A 15,694-nucleotide genomic window follows, 5' to 3' on the forward strand; every position below is an offset into this window, starting at 1 on the left:
TACTTTGGCCACCTCATGCAAAGAGTTGACTCATTGGAAAAGACTCTGATGCTGGGAGGGATTGGGGGCAGGAGGAGAAGGGGATGACAGAGGATGAGATGGCTGAATGGCATCACTGACTCGATGGACATGAGTTTGAGTGAACTCCTAGAGTTGGTGATGGACAGGGAGGCCTGGCGAGCTTCGATTCATGGGGTCGCAAAGAGGCGGACACGACTGAGCGACTGAACTGAACTGAACTGAACCCTAGCAATAGCTCCCCTGCCCTCTGACAGTCCTCAGGCTGGTGGAACCCTCCTTATTCACAAAATCACTGCAGATGGTGACTGCAGCCATGAAATTAAAAGACGCTTACTCCTTGGAAGGAAAGTTATGACCAACCTAGATAGCATATTCAAAAGCAGAGACATTACTTTGCCAACAAAGGTCCGTCTAGTCAAGGCTATGGTTTTTCCTGTGGTCATGTATGGATGTGAGAGTTGGACTGTGAAGAAGGCTGAGCGCCGAAGAATTGATGCTTTTGAACTGTGGTGTTGGAGAAGACTCTTGAGAGTCCCTTGGACTGCAAGGAGATCCAACCAGTCCATTCTGAAGGACATCAGCCCTGGGATTTCTTTGGAAGGAATGATGCTAAAGCTGAAACTCCAGTACTTTGGCCACCTCATGCAAAGAGTTGACTCATTGGAAAAGACTCTGATGCTGGGAGGGATTGGGGGCAGAAGGAGAAGGGGATGACGAAGGATGAGATGGCTGGATGGCATCACTGACTCGATGGATGTGAGTCTGGGTGAACTCCGGGAGTTGGTGATCGACAGGGAGGCCTGAGCGACTGAACTGAACTGATGGGAATCTTAGTGGCTCAATCGATAAAGAATCCGCTTGCAGTGCAGGAGACCCGGGTTTACTACCTGGGTGGGGAAGATTCCCATGGAGGAGGAAATGGCTACTCCAATGTTCCTGCCTGGAGAAATCCCATGGACAAAGGAGCCTGGCGGGCTACAGTCCGTGGGGTCGCAAAGAGTCATACAAGACTAAGGGACTAAACCACCATGTGAGAATCTTTACTGATTTTTCTTTAAATTATCTATTTGACTGCCTTGGGTCTTAGTTGCCTAAGGCTGGATCTTTCTGCTTGGAGCAGGCTCAGTAATTGTGGCTACTTGGCATAGTTCCCCGCGGCTGCACCCTCCTCCCCAATGTGGGGTTCTTAGTTCTCAGAGCCGGGATGGAACCAGGTCTCCTGAATTGAAAGGTGGATACTTAACCGCTGAACCACCTGGGAATTCCCTTTTATGTGAATTTTTAATTTTGTGTTATTTTACTTTCTCTCCACTCTTGTGAGTTTCTAAGGTAGTAGCTGTCTTTGAAATTCCCATAAGCATAGTTAAATGGAACAGTGTGTCTTGCGCAATTTTTCAGCTAATTACCATGACCCATGGAATTCTCTCTTCTTGTGGATCCAGTAACATCAGTTACGTTATTTAAATTAGTCCCAAACCTTGTCTTCAGTAATTCACTCGAATGTATAGGCTGGTGTCATACCAGTTGCCAGTAACACCTCTAGAGGCTGATGACTCAGATTGGGATGCAAATTAGGAATGCACCCCTTGACCTCACTCTGTTGTGATTGCACTATGCTGATACTGGAGCCTATTATACAGAGTGAAGTAAGCCAGGAAGAAAAACACCAATACAGTATACTAACGCATATATATGGAATTTAGAAAGATGGTAACAATAACCCTGTATACAAGACAGCAAAAGAGACACTGATATATAGAACAGTCTTTTGGACTCTGTGGGAGAAGGAGAGGGTGGGATGATAAGGGAGAATGGCATTGAAATACGTATAATATCATATATGAAACGAGTCGCCAATCCAGGTTCGATGCACGATACTGAATGCTTGGGGCTGGTGCACTGGGACAACCCAGAGGGATGGTATGGGGAGGGAGGAGGGAGGAGGGTTCAGGATGGGGAACACATGTATACCTGTGGCAGATTCATGTTGATATATGGCAAAACCAATACAATATTGTAAAGTTTAAAAATAAAATAAAATAAAATAAATAAAAAATAAAAAAATAAATAAATTATAAAAAAAAGAAAACAGCCCGGAAGGGGAGTAGATTAGCAATTTAATGTCTTTTTTTTTTTAAGGGAAGTTAAATAGATTGTTGAAATTACTGTAAGTGTATTATAAAGTGATTTTTTTGTTTTACTGATAGAATAGTCTAGGACTTACATTGTCAACATTTAAGGACCCTTAAGTTTAACCTATAATAGTATTTTGAGGTAATAAAATTTCATTTTTGATATGTTTTTAGTGTCCAGAAAGGCCCTTTAAAACAACCTTGCCAATAAGTATTTATCTGTGCTTAGTGTAAGTAATGTTAGACAAACAATACTTAATTTATTAGTCTTTTGTGGATTATCAGCTTCTTTACAAAACAACTTTGTTACTTCTTTGAAGTAATGAGCTCAGATGTAACAGTTATAATGATGTTCAGACTCAGTCATGGATATTAAACAATTACATATACAGGAGAGAACTAAAAAGAGACAAATTCAGTTGTCTTGCATTTGAGATGAAAACTTTTAAGAAAGATGAGTAAATCGTAGAGGTAAAATTTTAGTCTTTAGTCATCCCTGGTGGCTCAGCAGTAAATAATCTGTCTGCCAGCGCAGTCAGTGCCAGATACAGGGGTTTGATCCTGCGTTAGGAAGATCCCGTGGAGAAGGAAATGGCAACCCACTCCAGTATTCTTGCTGGATAATCCCATGGAGCCTTGAGGGCTACAGTCCCTGGGGTCACAAAGAGATGGACAAGACTTAGCAATAAACAACAACAAAACAACATCAATACCTGTGAGAATGTAAAATTAGATAGCCAGTGGAAATTTGCTGCATGATATAGGGAGCTCAAATCTGGTTCTCTGTGACAACCTAGAGGGGTGATATGGGGTGAGAGGTAGGAGGGAGGTTCAAGAGGGAGGGGACATACATGTACCTATGGCTGATTCATGTTGATATATGGCAGAAACCAACACAACATTGTAAAGCAATTTTCCTGTAATTAAAAATAAATAAAATTTAAAAACCTATGAGATATTTTAGGGCTTTCCCAGTGTCTCAGCAGGTTAAGAATCTGCCTAGAATGCAGGAGACACAGGAGGTGTGAGTTCAGTCCCTGGATCAGGAAGATTCCATGGAGGAGGAAATGGCAACCCACTCCAGTATTCTTGCCTGAAAAATCTGATTGACAGAGGAGCCTGGCCGGCCACAGTCCAAAGGGTCCCAAAGAGTAGGATACAACTAAGCACATGAGATACTGTTACATAAAACTAACTATGAACTATAAAACTATTGAAAATCATGAAGCTAGTTATAATGTTAAGTATTTCTGTGAGCCATTCATACTTTTTTTTTTTTTTTCAAGAAAAGAAACAAATTTCTCTGCTGTCTTCTTTATGATTATTTATTTTCCCAACTCGGCCTCAAAGAATTGGGTGTGTAGTAGATACTGGCAGTGGTGTACTAGCATTTCTATTCAAAAGGAGTAATGTAGATGACCATAACCCTAACTCCATTCTTGTTTGTTTGTTATTTTAAAGTACCAATACCTTTGTGCCTCAAACCCTGGGACAAAATCAGTCATATATTAATAAGTAAAAATAGTATATTTAGGTTTTGAATAGTCTATTTTGGATTGCTGCAGAAAATAACATTTATATATGATAGTCTAGATTATAATCTGGAATTCTACTGAGCAAAACTCTCCTGCATGGTATAAAGGACTTCAGAGAACACAGTCTGTAACTTCCCTTTCTTCACTATTACTTCAGGTTTTTATGTCCTTTTTAAAATGTGAAGAAAATTGGTATTTAAGAAATCATGCCAAAATAAGACATTTCAGATAACAAAGACAGGAATTTGGTAATTTGGCAGAATTGTGTTGAGTCGATGTCGGGGTTTTGAATTTTTTTATCCATAAATTTTCTTTTGACTGCTTGTATTTTATTCAATTTCTTCTTCTCTCTGAATCTTTTTCTTCCTGAAGATACTTGCAGTTTTAAATTTACTTTTGACACTGTGGAATAAATTTTTTAATACAAGGTAGTGTTATTGTTAAGACTGATGAGACAGTTGTTGGTGACCAAAAATTGTAACCATTAAAAAACAAATTGAGGGGCTTCCCTGGTGGTTTTCTGCTTGAGAACCCATCTGCCAGTGCAGGGGACATGGGTTTAATCCATGGACTGGGGAGATTCCACATGCCACAGGGCAACTAAACCCATGAGCCATAGCTACTGAAGCCCTGGCTCTAGAGTGGGTGTTCCACAAGAGAAGCCACTGCAATGAGAAATCCTTGCACCCTCAGCTAGAGAGTATCCCACGCTCACCACAGCACTCAACAATGAAGACCCAGTGGAGCAAAAATAAATCTTAAATTAAAAAATAAAAAACAAATTGTGGGAATTCCCTGGTTGTTTAGTGGTAAGGACTTGATGCTCTCACTGCCATAGCCATGGTTCAGTCCCTGGTTGGGTAACTGAGATCTTATAAGCCACAAGATGTGGCCAAAAAAAAAAAAAATTAAAAATAAGATAAATACAAAAAATTGTGAGAAATCATAACTGGCAACTAAGCTCAAAGTGTAATTGGATTCCATAAGTATTATATTAGCTGTTCCAACTGAACCTTACTGTATCAAACAGCTCTACCATCATTGGGTGTGTATGTAAATTTAAGCATAAGTATTCTGAGATTAATTAACATTTAATCCTTTTGTTTTAACTCTTACTTCAGAAAAAAATCTGTAAAATTTATGCCATGGAGCATTTCTATTTAACCTCAGAACCCAGATTGTTTCCTTTGAATTGAAATGTGACAGTTTCTATAACTCAAATGGAAATTTTAGAAATCTTGGAGATATTTTATTATCCTATCTTCAGCAAAGGTAGGTGCAATGCTCTGGGACAGGTAATCTTCATTGTCACATGGTGGTATAGTTTTAAGGACTAATTTTGCAAATCCTCAGTTTGCAAAATATACCTGGAATTTAGAATGAGCTCTCGTAAGATGTGTGGATGCCTCAGGACTTAAATCTCATCTTTGTCTTTAAAAAAAAATCCTTTTTTTGAAGTATAGTTGCTTTACGATGTTGTGTTTCAAGTATATAACAAAGTGATTCATATATATATTATATATATATATATATGTATCTTTTTTCAGATTCTTTTCCATTATAGGTTATTACAAGATATAGTTCCCTTGCTGTGCAGTAGGTCCTTGTTTATTCCCTTCTCCTTCTTTACAAAAGAAAGGCTACCTCACTCATCCCTGTTCTTACTTTGGTGTGCTGCTCCACGCTATCAAAATGTTTGGCAAACAGTCCCAACAAAGAGAAACATCCAGAATGCATTGCCTCAGAGAGAGGAATTTGGAAGGAGACAGGAATAGGTTATAACAGGAATGTTTTTCACTGCTTTGAATTTGTAGGGAAAGAAAACTTTTCCCTTCTTCGCTTCTAAGCTCTGTGGTTGGTCTAATAATTAAACAATAATAATAATTAAATTGACGTAAGACAGATTAACATCAAAAAAACAATTTCATACATAGGGGAGCCATAAAAATATGACACTCAAAGAAGTGACCTAAGCAGGCAGCTTTTTACCTTCTAGACAAGGAAACAATACATTTGTGAAGAATTGACAAAATTGGCTTGGGTGGCAAATCAGTAAAGAAGTAACAAGATATGTTTATACAGCCTTGTCAGTCCTAAACTCCCTATCTGTGATAATAAGGATGCCTTCTAACCTCCTGGGTTAGAAGTGGGAGTAGTGGGAGTACACTTTCCCAGTGGGAGACTTATGTTCTGCTGTCATGGGGGCAAAGCAAATCAGAAAATCAGAGTGTTCTTCTTATACCAGTTATTTCTTAAATAATATTAATTCAAAGTAAACAGTATGCCAAATGGCATGTTTTGGGGTGGCATATTCTGTTCCCTTTCAAATTCAAATGAGGTCACACCTTTTCTGATAGTGAGAACTGGCCAGTTATATGGTGGCCATTTTCCAAAAACTGAATGAGCTCAAGTGCCAAGGTTTTGACAATAATCTATTTAATGCACAAATAACACACTGTACAATATGCCAGAAACTACATATTTGCAACTATTAAACAACACATTTTAGTAGTCAGTGTGTGAGGAACTACAGTTTCCAGATTTTTTTTGAGGGGGGGGCGGCAAAACGATTGAATACCACAGACTTGGGAGCCACTTGTACACTTAATCGAAGAGATTAAGAGAGGATACAATTGTATAATTTAGGACTTTATAATCAAAGAGATTAAGAGAGGATACAATTGTATAATTTAGGACTTTATATCAACCAAGAATTTTGCCTGATTTTTTTTTCCTTCCTTTCACCAAACACACAGGGGAAATGTACAACATATTCTATATTTACTTGAGGACTTTAACTAATCCTTGTTTGTCTCCATCAATGAATGGGAGTGGGTGGAAAATTATATTTCTGATAATGTCATGGTATAATCTTACTCATTCTGATGAACAGTCAAAATAATAGGAAATCTCTGAAGGAGATGGATCTGTAATTGTTACCAGACCCTAGAATAATGGTGCCTTCATGTTCTGATTTGATTTCATCAATTTCTGGGCTTTAGCAGCTACGTAGAAGCTTCTAAATATTAGAAGGTGATATCTAAATATTAGAAGGGCTGTTTTGCCAAATCACTTTAGAGGACTTGAAGCAATCTCTGTCTGAGCTTCTTAGAACAGGCCTAGCCTAGTGGAACTTGCTGGTCCTGGTCATATCTCCATTATGTTTTCTCTAGACAGACTGTCCTGGGGAAGTCTGGGGCAAGGCCAGAGTTTCTTAAGGAACATTGTTGAAGAAGTCTCAAGTCTTCCTGAAGGAACAGGAGGCGTCTGAAAAATTTGCCCAGGCCCCGGCTTGTTTGTGGTGACAATTGCTTTGGCGGGGTGGGGTGTGTGTGTGTGTGTGTGTGTGTATGTGTTTAATTGAGATTGCAAAATAAGTCTTAGATATCTGAGTTCATGTGTGCATATTATTAGAGATAACTAGTTCTGTAGAAGAATTTTATATATCTTGTATTTGTTTTTAATTGATGATCTAAAATAGATAAAGTACTTTTTTTATATTGAGGATGACCATTCTTTTAAAAGGAAAGTACTTTGCATTTGTATTTGATTAAAATTAATGCAGACACAAACTAGGATGGGTTTAAAGACACAGGCTAGTGAAGAATATGGAAGAATACTTAATATTTAGATAATAGGTTTAGGTAAATGTAGACCAGATGATTTTATGGCATAATCTAAACACTGTAAAAACAAATTCAGTATTAGTTTAAGTAGAAAAAAAGTATGTAATAGGATAAGCATATTTGCTGTTATAGCACTAATCTGATCACAGCATTAATTCATAGTTATAAATTACAATTATATAATTATAAATTAATGTGTGTTTACAGTGATTGTTTAGTAGTACTGTATCTAATATAGCAATGGCATTACGATGTTAGTAGCATTACAAATAAGATAATTTTATCAACCCAATGATCAGAAGAATTTTTATCTTCCCCTTTTAAAGGGGGTCTGTACATTAAAGTACATGTGTTGTGGAACCAGACTCACTTGAATTTAGATATGTGCTCCTACCATTTAACAACTTTAAGCACATCTTCACCAATAAAATGGGGCTTCATTTAATTTTCCAAATAATATAATTGCCGTGTATCTGTCAGAACCTATTCTAGATAATGAAAGTATATGGCTGAACACAGTAGATAATGGTGTTTGTTCACAAGAGCATACAGCATTTAATGGGACAGATGGGCAAACAGATTATACCACAACAGAGGTGTTCTGATAGAACGAAGACTGGGGGACTATGAGTGCTCACAGCAGAGATGACAAACCTGTCTCTGGCATTTCAGGAAAAATGAGACCCAAAAGACAAACAGCAGTTAGCCAAGTGATGGGAGGGTCTTCCCTGGCGGCTCAGCGGTAAAGCATCTGCCTACAATGCAGGAGACGCAAGTTTGATCTCTGGGTCGGGAAGATCGGCTGGAGAAAGAAAGGGCAACCCACTCTAGTATTCTTGCCTGGGAAATCCCATGGACAGAGGAGCTTGGCAGGCTGTAGTCCATGGGGGACTGCAAAAGTGTTGGACACGACTTTAAGATTAAACAACAACAAAGTGATGGGAGAACCAGAACTAAGCACAGGGAAACAGAAGTGTGTGAAAGGCAGAGGATGAGAGAAGATGGCACTTTGAGGAAGTTCAAGTACTTATTCAGGCTAGAGCATAGGGTATAGTGGAAATCAGGAAGAGTTTAAGTTGAAGGGGCAAACAAGGATGAGATTAGAACAGGTTTTGAATGCTTTAATAAATTATTCCAAGGGTAGTGTATCTGGAGCCAGAGAAGAATTGTTTAAAAGGCAAAATGACCAGACTTTACTTTCAGAAGATCACTTGGATTGCAGTGTGGAGAAAGAAAAGGGGAGACGGAAAGGTGGAAAGTAGGGAAAACAATTAGGTTATTGCATTAACCCATGGGAGATGGTGACCTTGTCTAAGGTGTAGTGGCAGTGAGGGTGGAGAGGTGGACACATTTAGAGCTATTCAGATCGATAAAATATGGGGCATGCAGGCACACGAGAGAAGGGTGACTCCAGGATTTTGGACTCCCTAGCTGGAACTATGCGAGTGAGTCATCACATGGGTGATAAATAACCGCTGGAATAGATTTGCTCTGAGTTTGCAGTGTTTATTTAGGGCAGCTTGTGTGTAGTTCAAGTTTAAGCGTTCATTTCCTCTTCTGGCTATACTGGCCTCCTCTTTTCTTTGTTCATCAAATATTTGTTGAGTATCTATTATTAGATGCCAAAGGACATATAGAGCTATGTCACTATAAAAAGTCCCCATTTTCATGCAGCCTTTTTTTTTTTTTTCTTGGTGTGGAGAGACTGAAAACAGTAAGAGCTAACATGGTCTAGTAGTTAAGAGCACAAACTTGGGAGCCGTTCTGGTTAGGTTTGAATGCCATGTCCTAAGGTGCTTAACCTTTCTGTTCCTCAATTTGCTCAACTCTGATTTAGAAATTAGTAGTACGTAACTTCATAGGGTTGTGCTTTTTGCATACTTGGGCCAGTAATTGGAATGTAAGAGTGGGATCAGCACCAAAGGAAAACTAACCATAGCTTCCATGTTAAGCCAGGAATCCTGGCTAACATCATCCAGGTCCATAAAGTTCCTAGTTTCTGGGAGATTATTCCAGAAAAATATTTGCATCTCCCACTTTGTGGAAGAAAGTGTCCTCAGTTTAGGCCCTCAGGTTTCTCAGAGATTAAAATCAGCCAACTAAGCTTGTAAACATTACCAAAAGTATAACATAGAAAAATTGAGAAACATCGTCATTAGGAGATTTCAACATACTTCTCTTCAATTATTAATAGATGAAGCAGAAAATAGAAAAATAGCAAAGATTTAGAAATTTTTAAAGTTTAATTCAACAAACAGTTCAACCCAACAGCTAGAAAATGTATATTCTTTCTAAGCATACATGAAATATTTTCAAAAACTAATATATCAGTCCATAAATGCCAGTCTTATATCAAAAAACTGAATTGTACCAACCATATCATCTCACCAGAGTGTTGTTAAGTACAAGTCAATAAAGCAAACAAAAGATGTCCTTTAGAGAGTTAAAAACCCCCTTCTTTGGGTCAAAGAAGAAATCACAGTGTAAATTTTAATTTTATTTATTTACTTTTGGCCATGCACATGGCATGCAGGATCTTAGTTCGCTGACCAGGGATTGGATCTATGCCCCCTGTATTGGTAGCACAGAGTCTTATCTAGTGGACTGCCAGGGAAGTCTTTGTTTTTTTTTTGGGGGGGGGTGGTGCGGTGAGGGGTGGTTAACAATGGAAATGTTTAAAACACTTGGAACAAACAATAGTAAGAGTACTGCATATAAAACTATATAGTATGCAAATTTGTAGTTTTAAATGCTCATATTAGAAAAAAAAATCAGTCTAAAAATTAGTCAGCTAAGTAGCCTTTATGTTTGAAAAGGAATCAAATAGGACTTCTCTGGCGGTCCAGTGGTAAAGAATCCATCATCCAGTACAAGGGACAGGAGTTCAATTCCTGGTCTGGAAAGATTCCACATGCCACAGGGCAGCTAAGCCTGCACCACACAACTACTGGGCCCATGTGGCACAATTACTGAAGCCTTCACACTCTAGAGCCTGTGCTCCGCAACAGGAGAAGCCATTGCAAAGTGAGAACCCTGAGCACCGGAACTAGAGAGTGGCTCCCACTCGCTGCAACTAGAGAAATCCCACGTACAGCAGTGAAGACTCGGTGTAGCCAAAAATAAATAAATAATGGAATAGAATGAATTCCAAATATGAAGAATACAAATGATGGTAAAAATAATAGCAAATCAATGAAATAAGAGGAAAGTACAATAAAGTATTGATAAACTGAAAATGTTCTTTTTTATGGGTATACTGCAGTTGGAGGAAAAACCTGTTCAGGACAGGTTCTTGTGAGAATGTTCTTTGAAGATAACTGATAAAATAGATAAATTCCTGAGATTAAAGTGGGAAAAGAAAACACAAGAATCAGTGATAAAGAGGATATAGCTATATCCATAAAGAGATTAAAATATAAAAATTCTATGCCAATAATTTGAAAACTTTGACAAAATGGAAGAAGCCATAGAAAAAATCCTAAAAAGATAGACTCAAAATGCAGCTGAAGGTATGAATAGACCTATAATCGTTGAGAAAATTGAAGATAAGATTTGAAATCTCCCCCCAAAAAATAAAGTGCCCAAATAGTATTACCAGTAAATTCTACCAAACTTAAAAGGAGTAGATCATTCCAATCTTATATAATCTCTCTCTGAGAGGAGGAAAAAATAAAACATCTCCTAACTTACTTTATGACTCTAATATAAAAGTGATATTTAAGTCAGAAAAGGACAATATGAGAAGGGAAAATTATATTTCCAAATACTTTATGGACACATTTTTTAAAAATCCAAACAAAGTAACAATTTAACTTAGAAACATACTTTAAAAAATGATGTATATTGTGACCAAGTGGGATATATTCTAGGGATGCAAGGGGTGGCTTAACATGTAAAAATAAAAATCTATAAATGTTACTCACTATTTGTACAGATAAAAGAAGAAATGCCTTGTGAAGGTATTATGGGAGAAAAATACCTGAATTCATTGGTCACTGGATTTAAAGTAAGTTCTTAATGAGCTTTAGGAATGAAACTTCCCAAATCTGATAATGTATTTGGCAAACTTTGGAGTAAATACTTTTCTTGATGATGAGACACTATATACATAATTTTATTTAATAATAAAACTAAGGTTATTTAAGCACAAGCATTGCCATACTATGACAATCTGAAAATTGAGACAGCTACTAAATGACTAATGAGCTGGTCGCACATACAACGTGGAGCTGCTGGCACAAGAATGATGCACATGCCAGGCAAGAGGTAGTGGGATGGTGTGAGATTTATCATGCTACTCAGAATAGCATGCAATTTAAAGCTTATTAAGTTGTTTATTTCTGGAATTTTCTATGTACTATTTTCAGACTGCAGTTTGACAATGAGTAAAACTGCAGAAAGCAAAACTTCAGATAAAGGGGGACTTCTTAGTAGCTCAGTCACGTCCGATTCTTTGGGACCCTTTGGACTGTAGCCCACCAGGCTCCTCTGTCCATGGGATTTTTCAGGCAAGAGTACTGGAATGAGTTGCCATTTCCTCCTCCAGGGGATCTTCTTGACCCAGGGATTGAAACTGCATCTCCTGTGTCTCCTGCATTGCAGGTGGACCCTACCCATTGAGCCATACCGGAGTGGGTTTACTATATACAAAAATCAACTGTAGTGGAATTGCTTCTGGAATGGTAAAGTAAGGTCTTCTGAAACTTTCCTCTTTCATAAAAGCAATAAGAACATTGGCCAAAAAAAAAAACACACCCCAAAAAACTCTCACTTTTCAAAACTCAAAATTAACCCAAGGCTTGCAGTAATCCAAAGAGAATATAATCAAGAAACAACTGAACCTCATCAGTGTAGTAATCACTGTGGGGACAGAATTGTTTGGAACTCACAAAAAAGCCCCAATCTTAGAGAATTATTATTAGCCAACATGTCTGACAGTCATGGAAACTCTAACTCACAGGACTTGCCTTTGACCTGATCAGAGCTTGCCCAGTGCAAACAGTTTTTTCCCCAGGACATTCGTTGAAAACAATCAGGGGCAATTACTTAATATCTCAGATGCCTGAATTGGAAAAAACAACTGGGGCAACAAAAAGCTGACCAAGCACTTCAAAACAAAAGCTGGGGAGTGAGATGTTCACAGTGGGCTTTGAAAAGCTCTGCCATAGTCCCAGGATACTAGAAGGTCATGCTCATGGGCACTCTGGGCCCATGCTTAGGAAAGACCTGAGAAGGCCTGAATCTCCCTCTTCTGACTGACCTTGAAGCTCTATACAAGCAGGAATTGAAGGCTAAGGCAGAACTGTAAGCTGCCTGCTGGATAATTGAAAGCATGCCCCAACATGCACATAAAACCCTTTGGTGAAGCCTGGGAGATATACTGACTGATTCAAGGCATTTTAAGAAAATTTTTGTCCAACCGTTGGCTGATGACTGAGCTAAGCAAGATTTCAAGAGTAACATATGACAAAAAATACAAACTTCACACAATTTATTTAGGAAATTCATTAAACAAAGGGCAATAGTAGTAGTGTCAACATGAATAACAAACAGCAATAACAACTAGCCATGGGGAGGAAGTGAATCTGAAATCAGATCGCCACAGTTGCCACATTGTATTATTTTAAATGTCCAGTTTGCAACAATAACAAAAACAAAAGCAAAAGGTGAGATACTCAAAGAAATAGAAAAGTAGGATCTGTAGACAGAAAAGTCATTAAATAGAAACTATCCCCAAGGAATAGACATTTGGACTTACTAGACAAGGGCTTTAAATTAGCTATTACAAAGTTTTTTAAAGAATTAAAACCATGTCTAAAGAACTAAAAGAAATGATTTGGAACAACATCTCATCAAATACACAGTAGTTATTTAAAAACAAAAAAGTCAAATAGAAATTCTGGAGGTGAAAAGTAGAGTAACTGAGTGAAAAAATTTGTAAGAGGGACTCAACAGCAGACTTCAGCTGGCAGAAGAATCAGTAAACCTGAACATCGGTCAATTATCAAATCTAAGAGGAAAAAAATAAATGAAAAACGAATAGAACCTCAGAGACAAAGACAAAGAATCTTGAAAGCAACAAGAGAGAAGCAACTCATTACAAACCAAGCCTCAATAAGATTCAGTTCAGTTCAGTCACTCAGTCATGTCTGACTCTTTGCGACCCCATGAACTGCAGCATGCGAGGGCTCCCTATTCATCACCAACTCCAGAGCTTACCCAAATTCATGTCCACTGAGTCAGTGATGCCATCCAACCATCTCATCCTCTGTCGTCCCCTTCTCCTCCTGCCCTCAATCTTTGCCAGCATCAGAGTCTTTTCAAATGAGTCAAGTCTTTGCATGAGGTGGGCAAAATATTGGGGTTTCAGCTTCAACATCACTCCTTCAAATGAACACTCAGGACTGATCTCCTTTAGGATGGACTGGTTGGATCTCCTTGCAGTCCAAGGGACTCTCAAGAGTCTTCTCCAACACCACAGCTCAAAAGCATCAATTCTTCGGTGCTCAGCTTTCTTTATAGTCCAACTCTCACATCCGTACATGACCACTGGAAAAACCATAGCCTTGACTAGACAGACCTTTGCTGGTAAAGTAATATCTCTGCTTTTTAATATGCTATCTAGGTTGGTAATAACTTTCCTTCCAAGGAGTAAGCGTCTTTTGACTTCATGGCTTCAATTACCATCTGCAGTGATTTTGGAGCCCCCAAAAATAATGTCAGCCATGGTTTCCATTGTTTCCCCATCTATTTGCCATGAAGTGATAGGACCGGATGCCAAGATCTTAGTTTTCTGAATGTTGAGCTTTAAGCCAACTTTTCCACTCTCCTCTTTCACTTTCTGCCTTAAAGGTGGTATCATCTGTATATCTGAGGTTATTGATATTTCTCCTGGCAATCTTGATTCCAGCTTGTGCTTCATCCAGCCCGGCATTTTGCATGATGTACTCTGCATATAAGTTAAATAAGCAGGGTGACAATATACAGCCTTGACGTACTCCTTTTCCTATTTGGAACCAGTCTGTTGTTCCATGTCCAGTTCTGACTATTGCTTCTTGACTTGCATACAGATTTCTCAAGAGGCAGGTCAAGTGGTCTGGTATTCCTATATCTTTCAGAATTTCCCACAGTTTATTGTGATCCACACAGTCTAAGGCTTTGGCATAGTAAATAAAGCAGACCTAGATGTTTTTCTGGAACTCTCTTTCTTTCTCAATGATCCAGAGGATGTTGGCAATTTGATCTCTGGTTCCTCTGCCTTTTCTAAATCCAGCTTGAACATCAGGAAGTTTATGGTTCACGTTTTTCTGAAGCTGACTTGGAGAATTTTAAGCAGTGCTTTGCTAGCATGTGAGATGAGTGCAATTGTATGGTAGTTTGAGCATTCTGTGGCATTGCCTTTCTTTGGGATTGGAATGAAAACTGACCTTTTCCAGTCCTGTGGCCACTGCTGAGTTTTCCAAATTTGCTGGCATATTAAGTGCAGCACTTTCACAGCATCATCTTTCAGGATTTGAAATAGCTCAACTGGAATTCCATCACCTCCACTAGCTTTGTTTGTAGTGATGCTTCCTAAGGCCCACTTGACTTCACATTCCAGGATGTCTGGCTCTAGGTGAGTGATCACATCGTGATTATCTGGGTCGTGAAGATCTTTTTTGTACAGTTCTTCTGTGTATTCTTGCCACCTCTTCTTAATATCTTCTGCTTCTGTTAGGTCCATACCATTTCTGTCCTTTATTGAGCCCATCTTTGCATGAAATTTTCCCTTGGTATCTCTAATTTTCTTGAAGAGATCTCTAATCTTTCCCATTTTGTTGTTTTCCTCTATTTCTTTGCATTGATCACTGAGGAAGGCTTTCTTATCTCTCCTTGCTATTCTTTGGAACTCTGCATTCAGATGCTTATATCTTTCCTCTTTTCCTTTGCTTTTGATTTCTCTTCTTTTCACAGCTATTTGTAACGCTTCCTAAGACAGCCATTTTGCTTTTTGGCATTTCTTTTTCTTGGGGATGGTCTTGATCACTGCCTCCTGTACAATGTCATGAACTTCCATCCATAGTTCATCAGGCACTCTATCAGATCTAGTCCCTTAAATCTATTTCTCATTTCCGCTGTATAGTCATAAGGGATTTGATTTAGGTCATACCTGAATGGTCTAGTGGTTTTCCCCACTTTCTTCAAGTCTGAATTTGGCAATAAGGAGCTCGTGATCTGTGCCACAGTCAGCTCCCAGTCTTGGTTTTGCTGACTGTATAGAGCTTCTCCATCTTTGGCTGCAAAGAATATACTCAATCTGATTTCGGCATTGGCCATCTGGTGATGTCCATGTGTAGACTCTTCTCTTGTGTTGTTGGAAGATGGTATTTTCTATGACCAG

The 15,694-nt window shown here is 38.5% G+C and overlaps 1 protein-coding gene across 2 annotated transcripts in view; it reads left to right on the forward strand.

Moving 5' to 3' along the window:
- Positions 1-15,694, forward strand: part of LOC104981610 (monocarboxylate transporter 1-like) — a 33,604-nt gene that overhangs the window by 995 nt on the left and 16,915 nt on the right. The gene's annotated exons all lie outside the window — the stretch shown is intronic.

Source organism: Bison bison, unplaced genomic scaffold (genome assembly GCF_000754665.1).
Source record: "Bison bison bison isolate TAMUID 2011002044 unplaced genomic scaffold, Bison_UMD1.0 scf7180017864519, whole genome shotgun sequence".
Lineage (NCBI taxonomy): Eukaryota > Metazoa > Chordata > Mammalia > Artiodactyla > Bovidae > Bison > Bison bison.